General features: G+C 40.8%; 1 protein-coding gene and 1 long non-coding RNA gene across 2 annotated transcripts in view; one reads left to right on the top strand and one right to left on the bottom strand.

The window, feature by feature from the left end:
• Exoc6b (exocyst complex component 6B) overlaps nt 1–26,674 on the bottom strand; it is a 493,791-nt gene that overhangs the window by 49,265 nt on the left and 417,852 nt on the right. The window lies entirely within an intron of this gene.
• LOC131907118 (uncharacterized) lies at nt 968–26,674 on the top strand. Its single transcript, XR_009378290.1, has 4 exons — nt 968–1,008; nt 8,067–8,183; nt 23,289–23,395; nt 26,342–26,674. It is a non-coding gene; the product is annotated as an uncharacterized LOC131907118 (long non-coding RNA).

The raw sequence follows: 26,674 nt of genomic DNA, 5'->3' as shown, positions 1-26,674 counted from the left end.
TCTGGAGATTGAACTCAGGTCATTAGGATTATGCAGTAAGTATTGCACCTATCATCTTGCTGGTTCTCACTTGTTACTGCACTGGAGCTCACTGATTTGGCTAGACTGGCTGGCCAGTGAGTCCCTGGGATTCAATTATTTTCATCTACAAAGTGCCAAGTTTAGAGGTACATACTACTACACCCTGCTGTTTATATGGGTTCAGGGGAGTGAATCCAGGTGCCCAGGCTTGCAAGGCAGGCACTTTACTGACTGATCTATGCCCCATCCCTTCAAGGGACCACTAAATATACACACGCGCATGCACACAGCCTAAGCTACTGCAAAAATTGCACATTGGTTTCTTACAATGGCTTTGCTTCCAGTCTGTAGTTAGTGTCATTTAAAAACAATTGATTATGTAAGTACCTTGCTTCAACTCCATAACTGGCCAATGTTCTTTAGAAAAAAGTTTTAAAAAGAAAAAACTCTAAGATGGCCTACAGAGCCTTGATCCACGGTTTATCACAAACTGCCTATTTGTTCATTCCCTAAAGCTCTGAAGAGCCTAGATTCTTTTAGTCCCTCAGTAGAGTGGTTTATCACTCTTCACGTTGCAGTTTAGAGGTTGCTATTTTCACAAAAGCTGTCTGTGGCAGTTTGGATGAGAATATTCCCCATAGGCTCATGTACTTGGACACTTGGTCCCCAGGTGGTGGTACTATTTGGGGAGGTCTAGGAGGTATGGTCTTGCTGGCGGAACTACACCACTGGGGGTGGGCTGTGAGGTTTCAAAGCCTCATGCCATTCCAAGCACTTACTCTCTCTGCTTCTTGCTTGAAGTTCAAAAATGTGATCTCAGCTTCCTGCCCCAGCCACCCTGCCTCTGCTCCAACATCAGTGTAACTCTTAACCCCTCTAGAATCATAAGCCAAAACAAACTCTTTCTTCCTTCAGTTGCCTTGGTCATGGAATTCTATCACAGCAACAGAGAAGTTGCTAAGACACTGTCCCGCTCCTCCAGCTAAGGTGAGGACTCACTCCTATATCACAGTTGTAAGCCCTGTGCTTCCCTTCTTAGTTCACCACATGCCGCACACTGTCTGCTTAACCTTCTGAATGTGAGAGCCATGAGGGCAGGGCTGTGTCTTTGCTGTTCTGTCTGCAGTTCATAGCATTTGGTTGGGTTCTATAATCAGCTTCCTGACTAACATTCTGGAAGATCTGGGGTTGAGAGGTTTAAGTTTCTCCCATGTAGTTCCACATGATCCGACCCATATTTAGCAACCTGACAGCTATTTGCTACATGTAAAGTGCCCTGCAGGTACCAAAACACACTTCCAGAAGAGGGTATCCACCCCTGCCCCTCATGACTTGGAAATGAGGAGGCAAGTCTTTGTGTTGCGACATCAGTACCTTCACTAAGAATACATAAAGGACTTTCTCAACGGGAAGTTTTCATTTACGCAGTGAACAATGGGCTGTTCTGTAGGGGTAGTTACTTGGTCAATCTCATCTCAGGAATGAAGATGTGGAATGACATGACATGGGTAGACACCAAGCATTGTACTGCTGATCCTACCATGTGTCTAAAGACATGATTCTAAGAAGTGACAACCAGAAATCTTGGTGGCAGCAGCAATAGGACAGCCACGTAGTCCAGGCAGAGACTCAATGGTGACTCCTACACAAGGGAAGGAACCAGGGCTGTGGCCATCATCCCACACATGCAGCTTTTACTTAGTGCCTTATAAAGGCTAGACTCTTCCGATGCCTCTTCTTCCAGGGTTTTCCAAGGATAGGATACCGTAATGACCTAATGGTGTATTCCTGGCCTTTCCAGCTCCCTCTAGATGCCAAAAGCCCTCCCTTTTCCATCTCAGAAATAAACTTTTTGGCAAGCTGAAGTTTCTGAGTGTAACTATTCATGTAAACTCCCAGCAGCTTTTCTACAGCTGCTCTGGAAAGTACACATGGGAATTTTGCAAATTTATTAGAAGATGATGATGACAGTACAGCTGAGTCTTTTCTGAGGGAAGAGGAGTAGGGAATTTGGTGTTTGTTTCGAAGTGAATACTTTGGGTGCTTAATGATTTTCTTAGATTCACCTTATGAAGAGGTTTAGGAGACGTATTAAGATGCCTTGAGCTGGGCAGTGGTGGCGCACACCTTTAATCCCAGCATTTGGGAGGCAAAGGCAGGCAGATCTCATTGAGTTTGAGGTTAGCTTGTTCTACAGAACTAGTTTCAAGACATCCAGCCCGTCTTGAAAAACAAAACAAAACAAAAAAAGATGCTCTCTGAAATTAAGAATCTTGTAGGGTTAGAGAGACAGTCATCTATCTTTTTACATCAGAGGTGGTGGATGACTGAAGAATGGAAGATGGACTGGCTATCCCTGTAGAACTTTTCACCAATAATTCTACAATACATACAAGCTCTTCTTACAGTCATTCTGATGATGGCTATGGTAGCCATTGGTCCTGAGATATGGGTCTGTTCTCTAGCATCCTAGAAACAGTTCTTTGTATCACCTGATTTCCTCACCAGAACATGGACCATTGAGAGAACAGAAAATGATGACCACGTCCTATGACAAGTATATGTACCTGTACTACACTTGTGGTCCTCAACACAAATCTCAAGTTTGTGTTCTTACTGTTTACCAGCAAAACTGAAGGTCACTGAAGTACAGTGTTACTTAATAAAGTCATTATTAGATTTCAAACAGTACTTAATAGAGACACTAAAAGAATACTAGCGTTATCTGGACTTACAGAATTTCAAATGTCAGTAGGCAGAAGCATTCCGGCTTACTTTATCCCAGTTTCTGCCACATACCATGTGTAGTGTGGGTTTATTCAGATTGTTACAGAAGGTGACTCAGCTAACTAGCCAGCTTGCTTCCTTTATCTTTTTCTTACTTTTTCTTTTGTTTTGATTAAACTTAAAGAATATCTAGTCTTCCATCAAAATACTGAGCTGTAATCGCTCTTTTCTTTAGGAATGCCAAATCTATTTGCATGTGTAGTGACCTTCTACAGACCCCACCCATTTCATTTGTTATCTCTTGGTGTCCAGTGTAGAGATAGTATTAAGTCCACTGTTCAAATAGTCCACTGTTCAATACCATTTGTAGCGAAAATGACAAAGAGTTGTTCACTAACATCTAATTACAGTATCAATCACACTCATCCTATTATCAAAAAAGGACATACAGTAGACAAAACAAACAAACAATAAAAACAAAACAAAAGGCTGGATTTATAAAAATGAAGGCGGGACTGAAGAAATAGGTCAGTTAGTAACATGCTTATGAATATAAGGATGCAAATTATTCCTAAACCCACAGAAAAAAACCAGGTGTGGTGGTATAAATTTGTAATCCCAGTGGTAAGGCGGTAGAGACAGGTAAATCCCTGGGGCTTGTTGGCCAGCTAGCCCAGTCTACTTGGCAAGTTCCAGGCCAGTAAAAGGCCTTGAATAAAAAACAAAACAAAACAAAAACTAATGTAGCTAGCACCCAGAGAACAACTGAGGCTGTCCTCTGACCTCGACCTGTCGGCACACAGGCACACACACACAAAGAAGGAAAAGAATGGTAGGTGAAGCAGGACTCCAGGTGAATTTGTCACTGCAGTGGAATACTGAACAAGTTTCTGGCTCCCTGACAATCAAGTAGAAAAAAAACAGATCACACCTTTTGTTTCAATAAAGTTCATTTAAAGAGACAAACATTTTCCTGATAATAGATTCTAGGAAAGAATGAATGGGAGACCAAAAATACCTCACAAAAAACCCACTTTTAAAATATGTATCTTTGGCCGGGCGGTGGTGGCGCACGCCTTTAATCCCAGCACTCGGGAGGCAGAGCCAGGTGGATCTCTGTGAGTTCGAGGCCAGCCTGGGCTACCAAGTGAGTTCCAGGAAAGGCGCAAAGCTATGCAGAGAAACCCTGTCTCGAAAAACCAAAAATAAATAAATAAATAAATAAATAAATAAATAAATAAATAAATAAAATAAAATATGTATCTTTAACTCTTGTTAAAAAGTTTATGTAAAAGCTCTGTAAAATTTCTTGCAAACAGGCATTTCTAATATCAGCATTTTCAGAAGTTGAATGTGTGTAATTTATTTTCTCCATAATTTTTCCTGGTAATCTATTACTTATTTACATGGTGATTCCATCAGTTTGTAAATGGATTGGGGACCTTGCCTGTCTTGCTCAATACTGGATTCTTAGCTCAAAAAATAATGCCTGGCACAGAGAGGGCACGCAATAAATGCTGGCTGAGTAAACAATCTTCATGAAGCAAATGTTGAGCAAAAACATTAACCAATGGCTTTTCAGTTTTCATGGTTTATGACAACAAAGCAATGCCAATGGTATGGAAAGGAAAAATAAAATCCTTACCCAGCTTACTAGCTGGCTGCACTGCATGAGATCGCTGTGTTTTATGGACTTCAATATAATTAGTGCTGACAAGCTCTTTAGGTTGACCATCAAAGGTGAGGAGGCTCAGTCTTGATGTGTGTGTGACATATGCATGTGTGCATGGATGTATGCCTATGTACATCCTGAGGCGGCCAAGGACACTGGGTGTTCTCTTTTATCATTTGATAGATAGAGCCTTTAACCAGGATCTAGGGCCTACTGGGTATGTTATACTGGCTGACTAGTAAGCCTCCTGTGAGTTGACTGTCTTTACCCCAAAGATGGGTTTATGGGCCCTCAAGGCCATGATCAGCTTTTACATGGCGCTTTGAATTCAGTCCCTAGTTGTTTGTGCAGCATGTGCTCTTACACACTGAGCCATCTCCCAGCCCATTGGCCTATCTTGTTTACTACTGACTCCTTAGCACCTGGCACAAGGTAAGCAACTGCTAGAAAAGTGGTTATGTTACTCCTTGAGTTATTTTAAGGAGATCCAGAAAGTAATACAAAGCTTGAAAAACAGAGTAAAGGGATGTATGATCAAGTTTCAATCATTTTCATAATTTTGGAGATGAAGGTCTCTTAATTCTTGTATAAGCATGGCACCATATCCTCTGTAATACTGGACCAAACTGGTTGGCTCCTTCCTGACTCTGACAACACTGTCTAGACACAAGCATACTTGGCACAAGTCAGATTTCTGTAAGCTAATAAATTCACTTGGTTTGAAATCTATTATGATTAAAAAAAGTCATACTTCCCTTTCCTCTCAGTACTAGATAGCAACTTGATTTCCATTTGTTTCCTGCAAATGGAGGCAGCAGGGTGCTTACTGTTCACCTGTTCATGCCCTGCTACAATGGTGATGCCTGCACATCTGTCCAAATGGCTGTCCTAGTGTCTACCATAGGGATAGCATGCTCAGTCCCAATCCTGTTCTTTCATGACTATCCCCTCACGGGTTTTTATAAGCTTCTGCCACATGGAGCATGTTTTCTAGGTGTTCTGCATTCAAAGAACACAGTATACAGAAGCTGACAGAACTAGGTTCCCATGAGACTATAATACAAATGAATGATCATTTAAATACCTTATCTAGAAGGAATGGGTATGATTATGCAATAACTGTCAAAGGCATGGTGGCTGCGCTCCTGATGTTCAGTGGTAGGAACAGGTACAGATCTGTACCTATGATTATTCCCATTAACATTGAAGACATGCTTTTGCAAGATATGCTAAACATGCTAAAAGGTTAGCTGGTACAATACCTGGGGATTTGAGTGCAACATTCTAATTTTAAGTTTTCACAGTAGAAAAATGACATGAAGGAAGTTTCAAACCATAACCTCAGTAACACTTGAGACAATATGTCTAAGAGAAATAGACATTTTCCTGTGAGTCGTCCTGCAGAGAAAAGCATCACTATACTTGTCCCAGGAGTCACTGCACCTAAATAACTTTTCTTGTCCTCCATGTGTTTAACTTGGTTCCTCTGTACTACCATGAACAGCCTACCTGTACCAATCACATTGTGACCTTCATTTACTTTCAGCATGTGTAAACTTAAGCAAGCTCCCATCTCCACAGCTGCTTTAGTTTCCCTGACTGCGTCCCTATCAGACCCACCAGTACTATCTTCTGCACCCACATCTTCCCCTTCTCCTGTCATGAGACAGGAACCACCGTCTCCTTTCATTGTGTACTTGAGCCCACTCCTGTGTTCTCAGGACTTGTTCTCCTCACTCCAACCATCAACTTTTTCCTACACCAAACTGTTCCTATCACCACATATGTATCACCCAATTTCCATTTTGACAGTCCTGAGCAATATTAGGAAACAAGAAAGAGAAGACGGGCACAGGAGCCATAGAAACGGTTAAAGCTATTTGGGGGGATATTATACACTTTAATTTAATTGTATTTATATAGATAAAGGTGAGGTAGCGGCCTTAACGCCTACATAGAAATTCTATGACTGCATATGTGTGCACGTATCTGGGGCTCATGGCATGTATTTCCCCAGTGTCTAGTATTATCACAAAAGTGATACACTGCTCCACAAAAGCTGTTTGAAGAAAACCCAAACATTGAAAAAATATGCAGAGCAAAAGCTTCAGTTCTATTGTCTAGCAAACACAGCTCCAATCAAGATTCTGCATGCAACTGGGATGCCATGGCCTTACCTAGAGATCATCCTGCATCCCTTCGATCAAGCGGCTAGACCCTAAACCCAATGACTAGTATTTTTCTAAAATATAAGAGAAGGCATGAGGAGAGGACACAGGCAGATACAAGCCAAAGACTTCCAGGAGCACTGGAGGCTGAAAGGAGCCAGGAAGAGTTTCCCCATAGCCTTCAGGAGCAGGCACAATTCTGCCAACACCTCCACTTCAGACCTGATGTCCAGAGCTTTGAGAAAATCAATCTCTACTGTCTTAAGTCACCAAGCTTCTGGTAATTTTGTTACAATATCCTAGACAACTAATAGAGATTTTGGTACCTGGAAGATAAATGTTGTCTTAACAAATACACTGGAATGCAGATGTGGCTGTGGAACTGAGTAACAGGAAGAAGATGCAAAAGTTTTGAGTCAAATGACTGAAAATACCTTGACTGCTATGAAAAGACCATTAGTAGAGAGAAGCATTAAAGGTAAATTTAAGAAAGGATCAGAAATCTGGAAGAAACATGGTAAATAAAGCCTCCATGGCCTTAGGAAATTTATGTATTATATGGACCACAGTGGTGCAGAAAGACAAACATTAAAGGTGCATCTGATGACATCTAAGGAGACTGAAGATAAGGTAACTGCTATTACAGAGAGGGAGAACACTGGCCAAATTGTGCTCCATAGCTGAGTGGAAAGCAGAACTGGCAAGCAAAAGATGTGTATACTTAAATGAGGAAACTTCCAGGCCAAATGTTAAGAGTGTGCCCTGATAAAAATGTTAGAAAAGAGATGAATGAAAGACAGAAATAGTGAGCAGAAAAGAACTAGCAATTGGTGATTTGGCAGATTCTTGGTCTGTCCAGATGTACCAAAGTTAGTAAATTGCTAATCTAAAGTATACTAAGGAGATAAAGCTAAGGGTGTGATAAAATGATAAAACCAGATGGGCAAGCCTCTGGTTTGGAAATTTGGTAAGAGCACCCTGATTAACTAAGGTGTCTCTGCAGAGGCCATGAATAAAGATGGGATGGTCAGGGAATGATCTATAGAGCACCCTTTGTCTCATAGTGTAGATCCTTGTGACTTGAGAATCAAGTTTTTCAATGATGCATCAGTTTGGACTGAAGGGGACAGAAATAGGTCAAAGTAACATAAGAATGCAACATTCTACAAGCAGAAAACCAGATTAAAGGGACTACTGCTTAGTTGCAAGTATGTGCAACAACTATGTAAGACAGAGATATGGGTATCAAATCAGAGACTGATGGGGCTGGCACAGACATCAAAGGCAGAGCCACTGGTCCAAAGGACAGAGCCAAAGGTCTCAAAAGATTGGCTTTACCTTGAGACCTAAAAGGAACGTGCAATTGCGGATTTAAATTCCTTTGGAACTGGTGACTCTAATTCCCTCAAATTTTCCCTTTGAAATAGAAACATCTCCTCTACTCTGTCCCCTCATGCTATTTGTTATCTGCTTCCTAGGTTCACAGGTTCATGGACAGGGATAGCTTTTGCACCAAGATAGACTACATCCAGATTCTCAGCATACCTAGTGTGGACGACACGGAATCACGGAATCATAAAACACGGGGCTTTTTGGTGAGAGAAAATTAGTGATACTTAGACGTAATATTAATCAAGCTGCTACAACAAGAAGTGTGATTTTTTTGACATGGTGGAAAATGATGAATTTATTTTGCCCATAAGATGGATGTGAGCTTTGTGGGTTGAATAGTGATTCATAAAATACATCTAATTACTTCTAGTATCATAACTGCGAGTTTTTATAGAAAAAGGATCTCTAAAGGCATAATTTAGTTAAGGATCTGGAAATCACATCACTATGGGTCAACCATCTGGTCCTTAATCCAGTGACAAATCTCCTCATAAGAGACAGAACACATATCATGGGGAAGAGAAGTACAGAATGAGGCAGGGATTAGAATTATGATTAGAACTGTTTTAGTCACTGTTCTATTGCTGTGAAGAGACTCCATGATCAAGGGAACTCTTATACAAGAAAGGATTTAATTAGGGGCTTGCTTATAGTTCCAGAGCTGAGTCCACTATCATCATGGCACAGAACAAGATGGCAGGCAGGTGTGGTGCTGGAGAAGTAGCTGAGAGCTACATACACCCTGATCCACAAATGGGGAATAGTGGTGGGCAGAGACAGATGGCCTGGTGAAGGCTTCTGAAACTTCAAAGCCCAGTCCCAAAGACAAAGCTTCTCCAAGGCCAAACTTACTAATCTTTCCCAAAAGTGTTCTACCAACTAGGGACCCAACCATAATCCAGCAAAGCCACACATACTCCAACAAGGCCACACTGCCTAATCTTTTTCAAATAGTGCCACTCCCTGATATGATACCAAGCATTCATATATGTCAATGGGGACCATTCTTATTCAAAGCACCATAGGAATAAGAAACCCCTAAAGCTACCAGAAGCTGGCAGAGGCCAGGAAGGACACTCCTTCAGGACTTTGGGCAGAGCAATAAATAGCCCTACTGACACCTTGATTTTGATCTAGAGCTGTTAAAAAAGACATTGTGTTGGTAGTAGCTTGCTATGGAAGCCATAAACTGGTACAGCAGCGAAGACACTATCAAGCTATAAGTAAGTGATTTCAGTTCAAAAGAAACCCAGGAAATGGACTTCCATGCTTCCTTAGCCATATTCCAGCCCCTAACTTCCCTGCTAAATGCCCCTGAAACTTACCCAATTTAAAAACATTCTCCTGAGTGTGGGAAGTACAGGTCTAGATGACCACAACTCTCTTCTGGTGCTGAGTTTTACACTTGGATTAGAGATCTGTTCCACAGTTTTCAGCACTTACCTATATGCACAGGACTGTGCATATATCTATGGGCACAAACAGGCTAAAGTATCTGGATCTCATTTATTCCAGGCCCCTCTCACCTGGGGGCTAAGATAAAGATGACAGTGGCAGAAAGCTCTCTCCACAAATGGAAAATACGTTTGTAACACAGTACAGGCCAGGTATAGCAGGTTTTATTCAGAGTATCTGTATGTGAGCCCTGCCAGCATGGACTTACCACATCTGATAGTAATATTCTCAAAATCTTTTCCATCTTTCAGAAGTCACACAGCTTAAACAAACAAACAAACAAATAAATAAGTAAGCATTTTCCTTACGAAAGGCCCAGTTTGACTAAATACATAGTTTTGCTTTTAAACCTGGGCTTGGACTATCTTCTTGGTCCTCAGAATAACCTTTTTCTTCCCTGCATTTAATTTCTGACAATATTAGGGTTGGATAAATGTCATGTGTTTTAGAGCTGAGATTTAATCATTAAAATTAGTTGATACTGAGTAAACTCAAGCTTAGCAGAACAAAAAATCAGTCTGGGGGGTCATTAAATCAAAGGCAACATATTCTGATGTTTACCAGCAGCTGAATGAAATGTGCTAACAAGGCCTGTTAACACACAAAGCTTGAATTACATGTCTGTCAGCTCCTAGAAGATCCCAATGGAGGCAGATTTTGAGTCTGTAGTAGGGAAGACTCAGGGAAGGAAGATCAATGAACCATCAACACCTCCCTTGCCTCATGGAGATTGTGTGCATTAAAGTCCCCTCTTGGACAGGTTTATGTCTAACTTGAGCCCAGAGTGGGACCAAAGAATGTTCACTAAATGAATGAGTAATAAAGAAAAATGGTGTTAGAAGGCTTCAGTGCATAGATAGAAATTCTGCTTTTCTGGTCATTGTGGCTGTTACTACTTCCCAACTCCATGCCACCATCAACATTTCACAAATATTTTTAAACATACAGTAATGTTAAGCAATTTTTTTTTTAAATTTGAGTCTATGTGTACCAGACTGGTCTGAGACCTGCTATGTAGCTGTGGATAACCTCCAATTCCTGACCTTCCTGCCTCTACCTCCTACATGCTGGGATTACAATCATGCCTATCTTACCAGGTGCTGGAGATGGAAGTCCATACATACAATATCTAGCTTCTACAGCTTATATTTTATTATATTTGTTTATAATATATAGATTCATCAACTGTTCTTTCTTGGTATTTCTCAAGACATCCAAATTATAGACAATTCCATTACACATATTATTACCTTGGTTCACTATTTTTTATAGTTCTACTTTTATTTGGGAGTCAAATTTACAAATAATGAAATGCTCAAATCTTAAGTGTACAGTCAGATAAATTCTGACAAATGCATATACTGCTGTAATCCAAACTGTTAGAATTTTTTTTTGCCATCACTCCCAACTCTTCTATAGCAGCCACTGTTTTGATTTTTCCCATGTAGATAAGATTTGCTTGATCCATAAGTATTGCAATCACTTACAACAAAACTTTTAACACAGGCAAGAATATGAAATAAATACACCTTTCTTGTTTAGGATTTGTCGTTATATATAATATTTCAGAAACATAATAATACTGTTTTATATATCAGCAGCTATTCTTATTTGATTGGAGGGCAGTATTCCATTGTTTAAAATATAACACTTTATATATTCATCTGTGATGGACTCTCAGGATGTTTTAGTTCCTCTATATTTAGAAATAAAGTTACTGTGAGCATTATTTTCCAAGTGTTTAAGGACTAATATTTTTGTCATGAGTTTTACGGTAGGTTTATGAGTTGCATAAGGAATTGCTAAGTCATTTTTTCGCAGTAGCTATATTACACACTCCCACTGGCAATGCTTGGGAATGCTGGCTGCTGAAATCAGCCTAATTTTTGCCTGAGAATGGAATCTCAGCTAGTGTCAGCCCAGTATGTCATTCTGTGTTCTTTGCAGAGGTTATATTCCATCTCCATGTTTATATATGACAATAAAACAGCACTTTAATTACATACCATCTAAACATAGCTATCTGGAGAGAAACTGAGCTGTGTGTACACATATGAGGGGAGAGTGACTGGCTGTGGGCTCTGCTACATTTGGAGCTACATCACAGTTGAGGTGGAGCTGATTAGGGTGCTAGGAAAAAATGGTGATCTACTTTTAAAAGTTGACACTTTGGACCTAGCCAATAGGAAAACAGAAACAGTTTTGATTGTATAGAGAATCATGAATTCGACCTCTGTGAAATCATAAAACTGTTTTTTTTTTAAATGTCATCACAAATATCAAGTTCAAAGATAAAGATCTCCTTTGCCTGCCCCCAAGGCTAATAATCTAGACAGGATTTCAAACACCCTGTGTGTAATAGGAAGAAAATGTCATAGACAACACAGGCTCCAGCAGATTTCAGCAAGGAGATGGAGAAAGAAAAAAGAGCCATCTAGATCATTCGATAAGAGAACAGAGAAGATTCTGGCAATTCCCTTGTAATAGCTGCAATTCTTGGTAACTTAATCCTGGGATGGGGGAGGGGTGAGGTGAAGAAATTCCCACACACAAGAGTGCATCCCAAGGGCTTTCCCACAGAGACTGCCCCACAACATGGGAGCCACACTTCTGTCTGGTGATAATCTATGGAATTCTTCTTTCTAGCCACTGAGTCAGTTTAGAGACTGTTATACTGCCGCATGCCATCCACCATGTGAACTCTCCAGTGTCTGTTAGAGATGAGAAGATGAAGCTGATGTTGACAAGGACTATAAACTAAGCAGCCCCAAACACACCCCCAGGCTCCCAGAGCACAAAGCAACAGTAATCATTCCAAATGACCCCCAACTATTTAGAATTTCATACCATCAAGTCAGATGAACCAAAATTGCTACCACCTGTAAAGATTCAAAGAAATACAAAAATCACTTAGAAGGAGAAAAAAGAGCATGGCAGATGGGCTTGGAGGGGGGAAGAAGCAAAAGAGTATGCTTGGAGCACCCCCTCCAGGGAACATGGGACATACCAGCATTAGAGACTGAGTCCGCCATGGTGGAAAACAATGCCATATGCCTCATTCATCCTTATTCAGAAGAGTTTAATAAACGTTTTGGAAATCTTAGAGATCTTTTAGGATCACAGAAGGGTTGGAAAGAGTTCACTCAAAGGATATCATATGTTCTGAGCTTTTGAAAAGACCTTAGGGACCACTGACTGTAAGTTGCTGCCCAATAAGAACTACCTCTTGTAAACCTGACTCATTTCTGCACACATACTTCCAGTAGGCAGGGATGCAGATGGCTCAAATCTTAGAGGTGCAACCCGTTGTCAGGTGCTTCTCCTACACCGAGGCCATGTGCTTTCCTGGAACCTCCAGGACAGGTCTTGAGTAGCAACAGAAGAGGTACTGTACAATTCTCTGTAAATCAGTCCTTCTCATATTTGAAGCTGAAGATCATGAAGCGCTGAGTCTTCTCTTTCCCAAGAAATATTCAGTGCTTTACACAAGGTTTTAGACTCTTACTAACCTGACTAACTTTATTCTAAAGGCACTTTTCCAGGATTCTTCTTAAACTCTCCAAATGAAATGCCAGGTCTTAGGCATAGGCATATTTATTACTCAGTGTGTGGCTTCCCATTACAGTGTATGAGATGCCCAGAAAGGTTACAATAATTGTTAACACATACATAAGCAGGTGGAAGCAGAGATAGAAATATGACATCTATCTCTTGATCCTCACTGTCTATAGAATACTTAAATAATCCACTAATCAGAAAATCAGAATGTTTCTTCCACATGGTAACAGAGTGTGGGGGACAGTAAAGAAATGGTTGAAAAAAACATTGAATCTGAGGACCATAAACCACTTCTGAGCCAGAGTGGTGGCTCAGGGTTCTAATCTATTTTAGGAGGTAGAAAGATCAAGAGTTCAAGGTTATTCTCTATTACAGAGCAGAGCAGAAGCCAACCTGGGCAGAACTGTATCAGATTCTCTCAAAAATGAAAGTAAACAAAACCCCCAGAGAAAAACAACAAGAACAACACTTCGGCTAGGCCAGACTAATTGCTTTTCTTGGGTTTCTACCACTGTCTAGAAAAGAAAAGATTATGTACTTTCGAGCAGTTCTCTGAGCAAAAGCTCAGCAGGATGATGGAGTGTGCAGAGGGTCAAAAGGTATGGGCAGCTGCAGTCTTTGGTTGGTAGGTCCAGTGCAGTCCAGCCAGATTCCCTGGACCTGCCAACTACATTTTCAACATTGGAGTAGCCAGGCAACAGTACTCTTTATATTAAAGGCAGTAATAATAATGGTGTGAAAAATGACTAAATATTGGTATAGGTGGGGGCAGAGTGAAGAAATTCTAGCCCATAAGCTACATTCATATTTAATCAGAGTTCTGGCATACAGTGTGCATAGGAAGGTGCAGAAGGAAGTGACACTATCTCTGGGGCAGGAGTTACAACTAAGCTTCTCAGTGCATAATGGCTGAGAATAGGCAGAGATACTTTCATTGTATAGCTTTCCTACCTCTTAGGAGTTCTGAATCCACCCCTCAAAATACATATGGAGTTAATTTAATATATACTTACTGAAAATCGCAATACAAAAGGCATCGATAGTGAAATGCACACAAAAGAGGGCCTGACAGGAAGGAGCTCACAGACAATGAACAAAGCACATAGGTACCAAAGAACATGCATGCAGAGAATACAAATAGCCAGAGTGAAGTAACATGTGATCTGGATTCGGGCCCAATTACACTGGCATTGGGCTAAGGGAAGGACCCCCCAAGGTCCAGGAAGCCCCTTTCTATAGATGAACTAAACTGTCCCTACGACACAGCTGACTCCTGGAGCAAGAATGACCTGCCCGTCTTAGTGTATCTCTGATGTACCTGAGCATTTCATGACTGAAGATGAGTTGCTGGGAAGACACTCTGCTTCATGGTCAAAAACTGATACCCAATCCTTGAAGAGTGACACTGATGTGGTTGCAGGAAAGCAAGAACACAACAGATGAGCTGGGGTAAGCCATGCTATCCTTCCCTTCCTGCAACTGGGCAGACAAGTTAGCAGAGTACTTTATGCTGGATGCAAGCCAGTTACAGCCCCAAAGCAGTGGATTTTACAAGCCAAATCACAAACAGAAACCAAATCTAGGAATGCAGAATTCACTGAGAAATCCAAAAGAGAAATATCAATTGTCAATTCTTTCCCAAAGGAGCTGGGAGGAGAGGTTGAATAAAGGAGTTCTATAAAATGCAGTCCAAAAGCCCTCATTGTTTACTGCATGGTAAATCATAATGGCAGGAGTGGTCTTATCCTGTTACACTGGAAAGCGAGCTAGAAGAAGATAAAGTCACAGCCACAGCCACTAACTACAGTAAACGAATACTTTATACATCCAGTAGAATGCTCAGACAATGTACAGGCTCATTGCACCCAGCCACTCCTGCAAATAAAACAAAACAAAACAAAAACCCTCTCCCTCTCTCAGGTCCTGCTACAGGCATCACAGTAAAGCATTCTGACAGTCAAAATGCCATGAGGATCCTGAAAGCAGTTGGCTTTGGATACCATGGAGTTGGCGGATCCTGAATTCTAGGCATAAAGTATTATATTTCCTTTTTCTGAATTAAAGAATGGGCCTATCCCTGAAGGCATATAATAGGATAATGTATCAAACAAAGAGGAATTGTCATGTATACCCAATTCTCTTGTCTGTTGAGCTAATGTCCACCATTCTGCTTACTAAATGGGACATAGATACAGACACTTCTATACCCAACACCAATGCCAACTGCATCCCTCTTCTTTGACTGTACTTGTACTTTTTTTATTTCCCAAAATTAGAAGATCTCATGTACATCAAGAAAAAAAGTGATTCAATAAACAAATCATTCTATTCCCAGGTAGATTCCAAGCTTGAAAATGCCTAAGAACACCCATGTGCATGGGTAAATGATGAAAATGTTCAAAAAGGTGCTCTCTGTGACAACAGAAAGAACCTAAATGCTTGTGGACAGAAGGGCAAAGTTCGGCTACTGAAATATGGAAGACCACACTGCAGATAAGAGGAAAAACTAGCCGGGTAGTGGTGGCGCATGCCTTTAATCCCAGCACATGGGAGGCAGACGCAGGAGGATCTCTGTGAGTTCGAGGCCAGCCTGGTTTACAAAGCGAGATCTAGGACAGACTCCAAAGCTATACAGAGAAACCATGTCTCAAAAAAAAAAAAAAAAAAAAAAAAAAGAGGAAAAACTAGACGGTATTAAGGCATGGAGAGTGTTGCCCATATTATACAGAGTGTGATACATATGCACAGATCTAGAGAACACATAGTATGATATTACGTATCACCCACAGACAAGCAGAAAAAAGTTAAAAGAAAGATAAATGCCTAAATCAAGATAAGAGTGGCTTGCCTCAGCCTGATGTTACATATATTACAGGATGTCCCTTCTTTTCCTTCCATTTAACATTCTTACTATTTCTATAGATTATAAAATAAAAGTGAAATAAAATGTAAATTTCAAGTATAAACAGTGGTAATATTTTTTTCTTTTTATAAATTTCTCCAAAATGCCAAGTCTAAATGAGTCCAGAAAACTGCCTGTACTTACTTTAAGCTATATAGAAACTCATCTCTTCTGTGTAAGAATCCTAAACTCAAGTAAAGGCAGCATTACTGACATCTCTCTGAAACTTCAAGGCAGAGTCCATGGCTATCTGAATATTTGCTGTTCCAGATGTGGATGTGCAGTAGCTAATTATCATCTGAGATTCTGGATGCAGCCACAGAAGAGCAGACATAGAACAGGGCCCTCATATCTTAGGCTCCAGAAGGCCTGGCTTAGATTCCTTGCTTAGATATTTAGTGTGACTTTGGCTAACTTAACTTTTTTGAACTTCCATTTCCTCATCAATAAAATATTAATCATTTTATCTTACATGACCTTAAGAGAGTGACCTGAGATAATATGTAAATACTACTTACTTTTGCCTCATACACTGCGTATCTCTGAAGAATGGCATGAGGCAAACAGAAGGGAAGAAGCAGCCTTTCCAGAGCTTTGAAAAGTTATGTAGTGATCTGTTAAGTCACTAAGTTTGAGGAGCATGGCACAGCCCCATCAGAACATCGGGGGAGTTAGGGTGAACATGGGCAGTGAAACTTCAAATGTGCCCTAGCCTCTCTTGCCATCTTGTCAGTTCTGTTCTTACTCGGGGAAAAAAAAGGCTAGAATTTCAGGATCAAAGACTACAGAGATGAAGCTCTGGAGACGCTGGACTGAGGTGGTATTGTGTTCCCCGAAATATTGTGCACCCTAATAAACTTATTTGGGGTCAGAGACAGAACAGCCACAATACTAAACATAGCTGATAGGCAGTGGTAGCACACACCTTTAATCCCAGCACTTGGGAGGCAGAACTAGGCAGAAATCCATGTGTTCAAGGATACAGCCAAGCATGGTGACTCACGCCTTTAATCCCAGAAAGCGAGCCTTTAATCCCAGGGAGTGATGGTAGAAGGCAGAAAGATATATAAGGTGTGAGGACCAGGAACAAGAAGCATTTGGCCTGGTTAAGCATTTGGCTGGTTAAGCTTTCAGGCTTTCTAGCAGCAGTTCAGCTGAGATCCATTTGGATGAGGACTAAGAAGCTTCCAATCTGAGGAAACAGGATCAGCTAAGAAGTTGGCCAGGTGAGGTTAGCTGTGGCTTGCTCTGTTTCTCTGATCTTATAGAGTTCATCCCAATACCTGCCTCAGGTTTGATTTTATTACTAAGAACTTTTAAGATTCCTGCTACACTGGACCACTGCAACTTCCAGAAGCCTAGGTTCTAAAGGTCACAGCAATGGGAGACTTCCTGTTGGCAGCAGTTAAAACCCTTGGGTAGGCAAAATGTTGTGGCACCGAGAGGACCATACCCTGAATCATAAAGCAGGATCCCAAGCAAAGGCTAGCAGGCTGCCCCAGACCACATGTCTCCTAAGAGTGTCATTTTTATTCTACAGACAGATGTGGGATGTGTCAGTTTCCTACTGCCTAACAGTAAGTGTTCAGAATAAAAAGCTGAAATGTGAACTCTTGATACATATTAAACCATCGATTTTGAAGAAACCACTAGTGGGGCCATTCATTCCCTCATCTACCCCTTTACCCCCACTCACTATTCAGAACTCACTAAGAAGAGCCTCTGTTGAAAACATAATAACATTGCTTTCTTATCAGCAGTTTCTTCTTCAAAGAGTATTAGCAGAAGATATCTATGTCCTCTACTAATATCTAGTAATCTTCAGCACTCAGAGGATGGTGTAGGGATGAGCGCACTTCTAAATGAATCTCATGTTGACATTTACACCTCTGCTTTCTTCAATTTTATGTTCACAGAACAGCATGGAAGAGAGAGATCAGAAACCCAAACAAAGTTCATTAGCAGTTTCCAAGTATGAAGTGCTTGAGCATTATTCTTCTCCAGAGCAGCCTCCCAGTCCAGAGTTGATGATGTGCATCCTGATTACGAGGAGAAAAAAAAAAAGGAGCATATGGTGGGAGGGATCTAGTGTCAGGACTGAGGCCAAGAGTAAGGGTTTTAGAAGTCTTCCCCACTGATTTATGGGATGTATTCTTTCTGTACCCTGGTCCGGACTTTCAGAATATCTCCGAAATTCCCACCAAGGACTGGAAGACTACAGGGAGTCCTGGGATGAAGTGTGCACAGGGCTTGAGGTTAAGAGTTGAGAAATATATTTCATGGACTGAAGGAATGGAAGAAGGAAGACCTGAAGTAAGGAGGAAGAAGAGAGTAAACGGGATTAAAGAAGGAAGAGAGTAGGAAGGGAAGGAAAAAGAAAGGAGGAGGAGAAGGAGGGAGGAGGAAGGAAGGGACAGTGGTAGAAGACATATATACAGACAATCTACTCAATTTTCTGACTTTAGAATAAAAAAGCTTATGATATAATATATGTTCCCATAGGAAAAAGTTGCACATTCATTCTGATCAGTGCTTCTGGGTTTGGACATGCAGCACAACACATTAGAGTTCAAGATCAAATGATACTTGCAGTTCACAGAGAACTCTATTTTGCCCAAGTTGCTCTACAGCCAAGCTAAGTCAAAGCAGTGCTGGACAGGAATAGGCTGCAATGTCCTGGCAATTTCTCTTGTACTCCACATACAGCCAAGGTCACCTAGAGGTGAAACTGAACTCTCCATTGGCCTTTTTGCTTTTCTTTCCCCTTGCCCTCCTAGTGCTGATATGACAGATAATGGTTTACTGTCTGTGCTTCAGCAGCATTATCACCCAGGATTTTATCTGACCAGGGTCAGGGGAAACAGGAAAGGAGACTGGATACCAGTCTGGGTGTGGCAAGCTCCCTCCCTGCCTTATCAGGGAGGAAAGAAAGTGAATCCACCTGGTAAGCTTCTGGCTGTGAAGTGAAGTAAGGTGAGCCAAGGTGCCAGGGGGTTATGAAGAGGTCACCCTGGATAAGTGTCCAGTGCTTGCAGGACTCAGCTCATCACCTTTTCCACTTTACAAAGATTTATTTCCTGTTGGTTTTCTCTCTACCTTTTTCAATTGCAGAGCATATTTGGTGTGTCAAGAAACTTCTCCTTTCTGAATGAAATCCAATTATGGTAATTCATTCAGAAAATGCTCAGGTCACTGGCAGGGGTTAAACTACACAGGGTGGAAGAGTCACTATCTGCTCTTCCCACCGCACTGGCCTTACCCTGAACCTACCCAGCATTGCCTCACACACCACTCAGCTCAGCATGTTGGGGGCTTCTCTCCTATAAACAGGTAGTCCTTTTTATTTCTATTTCTATTGCCTATTTCCGGAGCCCTGGAGAAGAAGATAACTGGGACTTAATGATAGGAAAAAAAACAGAAGATTAAGCTCAAGAGTTGTGCTTCTATATTTGGGGGCTCAGGATCAGCTGAGAGGGAGCCCCAAGACTGGCCCTAACAGGAACATAGTAATATTGTTCTGTTATGCTAATTTTTATATAACTGGCCATCTCCAAAAGAATGAATTATAGTACAAACTAGACAAAAATACCAATTCCCTCCTACTAAAAGTCTCGTCTCAAATATTGCAAATACTAAAGAAAAGAGTTTGTTTTCTGAAACTCACAGTGGATTAAAGAGCAAGTGTCAGATGAAAGTAAAAACTCTGCAGCTTGCTCTGGCATGATTGACTTTGGAGTCTAAGTCAATTAATGACAGTGGCAGCAATCATTTACACTCAACTAGAAGAGCTTCTCACACCTAGGTAGGTACCCACTAACGTGGTGGATTCAATGTTGAGACGCAGTGAGTGCTCAGGCCCTTCAGCCAGTAGTTTAAGATGCAAACACTATGTTAACATGCCATACTTTAACCTCTAAGCATCTTTCCCATCGTAAGTTACCTGGGTTCCTTTTAATCACCCCCACACAAAAAAATCTTTTCATTTGTTTATTCATTCAGTGAACAAACAAGCACTGAATTGCTATTGTGTGTCAAGAACCAAGATAAAGATATAAAAGTAGTAAAACAACATTGTCTATCTTACATGGTTTACAGCCTAGTGGAGGAGACACAGGAAAGTGGGTATGGTACCCCCTGAGGTGCTAGGACAGCAATCTCTGTTAGTACTAAGAAGTGCAGGCTTAAGTGGGGGTGGGGTGGGCAACAATCCGACTCAGATTCTAAAAAGCAAGTAAACGTTTGTGAGGGAAACAAGTACTATACTGGAAGTAAGAAACTTGGTTATGTTATATCTGTGTGGGGAAACCATGGTGATGGCAATAAATGCATCTGTAAGGAGGCACGGTCTACTGGGGAAGATGCCCAGTCCCTAATAAGGTACAAGTATATAAGAGCAAAGAGCCTTCCCTAGAAGCCAAGCCTTGATTTGTTGCTATACTATACTGCATTCTTTCTGAAGTTGAACCAGGCAAAGGTCACAGTGAATGTTCCAACCACTTGGGAGTAACAGTCAAACTCCATCTTCTTAAATGACTTGCTGCTCTTGAATCCTGAGTGAGTCTGCCTACCTCACAAAGCACCTGCCTCCTGAGGAGGGCACCTCGAGAGGCAGAATAGAGAGGTGATCAGTCAAATTTGTATTTTAGGAAGGCTACTTTGGCAGCTGTAACTGAATAAGAAACACCTTGGAAATTAATGAGGCATACCTTGGGTGTGTCTGGGGAATGTCCTCAGAGAGGCTTAACTGAGGAGGGAAGACCCACTGTGGTGGTTTGAAAGAAAATGGCCCCTATAGGCTCATAGGGAGTAGCCTTGTTAGAGAAAGTATGTCACTAGGGGCTTTGAGGTCTCAGAAGCTCAAGCCAGACCTAAGTGGCTCAGTCTCTTCTTGCTGTCTGCAGATCAAGATGTAGAACTCTCAGCTACCTAACATCTCCAGCACCATGTCTGCTTGTATGCCACCATGCTTCTTTCAATGATGATAATAATGGACTGAACTTCTGAACTGTAAGCCAGTCCCAATTAAATGTTTTCCTTTATAAGGGTTGCTGTGGTCATGGTGTCTCTTCACAGTAATAGAAACTCCCTGAACATAGGTTTCAACATTCCATAGGCTGGGGTCTTGGACTAATTAGAAAGGGACAAAGGAGAGATGTGTATACTCACTTCTTGTTGCTTCCTAACTGCAAGCAGTGACCACTGGTCTATACTCATACTGTTAGGCCTTCCTAAGGATGATGAATCATGTTCCTTCAAACCTTTATGTTGTTTCACGCCATAGAAATAAAGCACAGAAATCCACTAGTATCTAAACAAGACTCCAAGGTAGAACTGGACAGTCTATTTCTTCAATGCTGCACTGAGCTTGTCACACCTACCCATTCATAGCTGGAGAGTCCAGTCCATGGCTGAGCTTGTACATCAGACTGAGGTGAAACACACTGGACAGATACAAAGTACTTTCTTTCCAAGAGACACAAACTTCCTGGAGTTGTCAATAATGTTCAATCAGCAGCCTAGCAAAAGGACACCAACTCAATGGACTCCTGGCTCCTTGCGAGGCCTAACTTTAGTAAGTTTCCTCTTACATCACACACACACACACACACACACACACACACACAGAGAGAGAGAGAGAGAGAGAGAGAGAGAGAGAGAGAGAGAGAGACTCCCCTATGTTAGTTCAAGAGGCAGCAGGGAGACAAGAGTTGTTGCATATGTGTCTGAACTAAAGCTTCAAAAAGCCTTTGCTAGGAATTGAACCCAGGCTCTCACTCAAGCACTCTAACACTGAGCTATATTCCTAGCCTTGGAACTTCTTTTCAAACAGGAAAACCTCACTGTTCCTTATACACATTGTGATGAGATGAGGCTGAGATGCAGACTTAGATCATTCTGATGCTATGAATAGAGGAATTTCACCCAGTAATAAAATCCATTTTGGATTATTATTCTTTATTAGACCAACAGGAGCTTTCATTCTAGCCAGCCTGTCAAAAGCGCAGAGTGAAACTAAACAGTTTGTTTAGTCTAACAATGGATGTTCTCAGCCAAAACAAGGAGGGGCCCAATTTTTAGCTTTTATAAAATATGACTTTACCAGAGGATGATATAACATAATTAGAGGGAAAGGAGGCAATGACAGTTGTAACTGAGTAGTACAGTTCCTTTCTCGTTCTGTGTGACAAAGCACAAGGCAAACTCAGTCTCAGGCAGTGACAAGGTGTCAGGAGTGACTCTGGTAATGAACTACACAAAGTGTTCTCTTAATCAGTGGAATCTACAGCACCATTATTGGATTTTTAGACTAACTGAGGAGGCAAGCTACATGTTCACTCTAAAATATGATTTTTATGGACAAGAGAAAGAAAAGTTTATTGGAGACTCATTCACTCTACACCTTACAGGCCCTTGCCTCCTCTCCATGTGAAAGGCTTCCAGAAATTTGTTCGGCTCAGGTCTCCACTGACCACTTAGAGTCTGGCAGCATCTCACATCTCTCTAGGGTAATAACAATGTTTTTCAAGCATGTAGATGCTATTTGATTTCCAACTTCTATAATCTTAGGTGCCTTTACTTCAGGAATGGATTCATAGAACAGGCAAGTAGAGTCATTTTTCTTAGTAGTTTTCACACACTATATTCATACAGACATGGGCGGTTAAAACTCATCTTTATTTTCTGATTAGTGCTGCTCAGTTAATCCGCAACCCTTTTACAGTCAGCACTAACAGATATAATCTTCTTTCTGAAAGTACAATTGGCCCTGGACATATCCTGATTTCACCTGTTCAGGTCTCTGGGTATTCAATAAAGCAAGTTCAGCCGCTGTGCCAAGAGGCCACACAGAGTTCAAGGTAACACCTCACAGCCATCAGTAGATTAATTATAATTTCATTTTCAAACACACCGACAGCATGCTTGTTTCAACTCCAAATGACCTTACCTGCTTTTTTTCAGGGGGGGGGTCCTACAAGGAGTAAATTTCTGTCAGCAAATTGAAAGGCCACTCAGAGTTCACAGTAGCAATTCATATTTTTAACTGGTTGCCCAGACCTAAATCTTCACCTCCACAAATTCCAGAGAGACCTTAGTAGCTGTGAAAGAAGGAACAGTGATGAAGTCGGAAGGGGTGGGGACAGGAGGGTGACAAGGTAAGAAGACAGCAGCTGAGTTCTGCATCTTCAAGGGGCTCAGTGCCAACAGCTCAAGAGGAAGGGCCTGCACTTTGGGAGTGGAGTCATATAGAAGCTTCTAGATACTTGAAACATCACTCCCAGAAACGAAACTGGCTTAGAAGTAGCCTCATGCTACATTCTGAAGTCATCTGAACATAGAGGCTTGACTCTGCATGAAGGAAAGCAAGTACAAAGCTCACTTCTGCTTTCTGCAGAGGGTCAGAAGAGGAAGTCAAAGATGAACAGCTGCTGATTATAGCCCTGGCTGGTCTTGCACGCCTGATCCTATTGTCTGAAGTCTCCTAAGCTAGGATTTACTAAGGTGAGCCACCACAGCCAGTCCTTGCATGGACATCTTATTCTCTGTTTCAGAGCTTATTTTTATTTATTTATTTATTTATTTATTTATTTATTTATTTATCTATTTATTTATTTATTTATAGTTCCTCCTCCATATGCTGTAGGCAATTCAGATGCTCATAAAGGTGTGAAGTGGATTCTTTTATAAGCTGACTTGAGAGACTAAAATTAAGCACAAAGCCCATTAGCATACAGCAGGATGGCTGGAGATCCACACCAATACCATGGTTGGCATGGGGCTTTGCCTCAGATTGCTTAGAAGTCTTTTTTGGAACTTTGATTCCTCCTTGGCTGGGCTGCAGTTACAGTTTTATAACCCAATCTGTCCTGTCAATCCTGTCTGACAATGCTTCCCATTCCTTTTGAGGATTCTTTTCTTGTAAGACAAGAGTGTAACAAATCTTTCCCTTTTCAAGCTTGCCTGCAATTATTCCAACACTGCTTTTTTCAAAGCAGGAAGGTCATTTCTGGTTCCTGTTAGGTGCCCACACATAATGCCTGAATGTTTTGTTGATGTATAATCCACCGATTTAAAATTTCAGTTGCAGATCTGTTTTCTTTTCCTTCAAAAGAATTTTATGAAGAAGCCCACACAATAAAACACAGAGCATCAAAGTTGCTGAGACATATTTGGTCTAAATCATGCAGAGACCTCTCAACTCAGCTATTCTCTCTTCCCCACCCTGGATTTCTAGCCCTACTCTACAGAGCTCATGTTTCCATGTAGCATAGCCTCCAAGCTAGGTGGGTTCATATGCTTGTTTGGGCAGACAGAAGGTATCCAGATGGGACAAGAATGTCCAGACACAGAACTGTATGGATGACTGTATCAGAACATTCTACCATTAAGTTATCATCTTGAGTCCAGTGATGCTGCGGTTCAAGTGTGGAATGCCCATGACAGGCTCATGTATTTGAACACTGACCCCAGCTGGTGGTGCTTTGAGAAAGATGGAACCTGGCTGGCAGAGCTACTAGGGGTAGCTTCCCCTCTACTTCTCTCCACTGCCCTGTGAAGGGCATCCTTAAGCTTTCACCATGGCTAGAAGCTGAGCTGTGTCATCATCCCCACCACTAAGAACTGAAACTCCCTGAAACTACAAGCCCTTAAGTCCCTCTATCAGATATTTTCTCACAATGAAAAAAATAATAAAAGTGGACAAGGTGCTTGCCTAGCACTAAGAAATCCATGGACTCCATCCTAAGTATTATGTGCATGTGTTGAATAGAAACTACAAAAGCCAAGCACATAGCACTCAGAATCTCTGGAGGACAGGAGCTTTGTTTATGTTACTGACCTACAATACCTAGCTCATACTGAGAGTTCAGTAGACAACTGTCACCTTAAATTCAACAAATACACTATCTGGATAGGGCATAGTATTTGTCCTTTTAAATAGGTATAGATGAAACCTTAAGATTATTTTACAACACTTAGGTTTCTTTTTAGAATTCAGAGAATCAGGAAAAGTGGAGGAGATGGAAAAGGACTAGGGAGGAACAAGAGCCTGGCAAGAGAGACAAAGGGAATAAATCTAGAAAAGACAATGCCAAGGGAGTAGCCAGGTTGCACTGTGTGTTACAGGTGTTTACTGTTGTAAGACTCAAGAGATGCCATTCCTTTGACTGATACTCTGAAAGCTCAGGGCTTTGTAGTTCCATTTTATCACAATTTTACCAAAACAAAACAAAACAAAACAAAAACAACAACAACAACAACAAAAACAAAAACAAAAAACTAAGTCTTTAGCATTATCCATAATCTTTATGTGGATCAAGGCCTAAATTTCCCTAATTATTTCAAGTCTAATCTATCCCCACTCATGATACACCTAAAAACCCTGGGTTGAATGTCAAATCAAGACAAACAATATAAAGTTTGATGTTCATTTTAGAAGCTTATTCCTTCCCTACCAACAATCAACCAGATATTTATTACCATCATTTGGGATCCTAAGCATGCAAAATTTGATGGCAGTATTGGGAGGTGAGCCTGACTGGAAGAAGTGAGTCACTGGGTCTGTTTCTCTCTTCCACTATGGCTTCCCTGCCATTATGCTCTGCCTCACCACTGGGACACAGTACTCGGATTAAATAATTATGGAATTAAAATAAATTTCTGAAACTGTGAACCAAAAATAAACATTTCTAATTTTTATGTATTTATACCAGGTATTCTTTTATTACAATGATGAAGGGATAACTAACCTAAGAGTTAGAACTAAGAATACAACAGAGGGATTTAGAGTAGAACTGATATAGTTGAAAAGAGGATTAGTCAACTGGAAAGCTCAAGTGAACAAAATATCTAAACTGAGGCAAATACCTAAATTGAAGTAGAAAGGCAGAATACATAGGATACAGGGATCAAAGCCAGTATAAACATGCATACTTTGAATCTCAAGAAGGATTCCAAGACATTTTAAAGGAAAAATAACTACTTTTTTTCTTAACAGATGTAAGAGGAATTTTAAAGTTCATTTGGAAAACACACACATGGAGTTGTGGGATAAATTTATAGTAGGGCATATTAGAGTAAAAATTACAAAAAAATTAAAGACAATATTTTTTAAGAAATGTCTTCAAAGAAACAGCAGTAAAATTGACATCATCAATGAAAATGGTTGAGTGATGGACATTAGAAGCTAATGGAGCTGCATCTCTGAAATGTTCAAGGAAAATAATTGGCAATTTAGAATTCAGTACTTGTGATGGTTAATACTGACTGTCAAACCTTGAAGACAAGTCTCTGACCATGTCTATAAGGGAATTTCTAGATTAGACTAAATGAAGTGAGAGGACCCATCTTAAATATAAGCAGCTAGGACCTGAGACTGAATGAAAAAAAGAAAGCAAGTTGAATACCAGTATTCATCTCTCTCTCTCTCTCTCTGCTCCCTGAGGACAGATGCAATGTGAACACCTCCTTAAGCCCCTGCTGCTGTGCCTTCCCAACCATGATGGACTGTTTAACTGCAAGCCAAAAGAAGCTCTTCAAGTGTTTTCATCATACATTTTGTCACAGCAACAAGACAAGTAATTAATACAATACTTAAGGGAAATGCCATTTCTTTCATCTTTCAGTCACAAGGCCATAAAATGGCATTTCAAAGCAAACAAAAATTGAGACAATTTAACAGCAGCAGCCTATACTAAAAGGAATATTAAAAAGAATGTGAAAAGCAGTAAAGGAGACTAAGTAAGTTAGTAAATATTACCTATATTTTTAAAAATAACACTA

Source organism: Peromyscus eremicus, chromosome 3 (assembly GCF_949786415.1).
Source record: "Peromyscus eremicus chromosome 3, PerEre_H2_v1, whole genome shotgun sequence".
NCBI lineage: Eukaryota > Metazoa > Chordata > Mammalia > Rodentia > Cricetidae > Peromyscus > Peromyscus eremicus.
The sequence above is the reverse complement of the archived record's forward strand: the minus strand, read 5'-3'. Positions and strand labels throughout refer to the sequence as shown.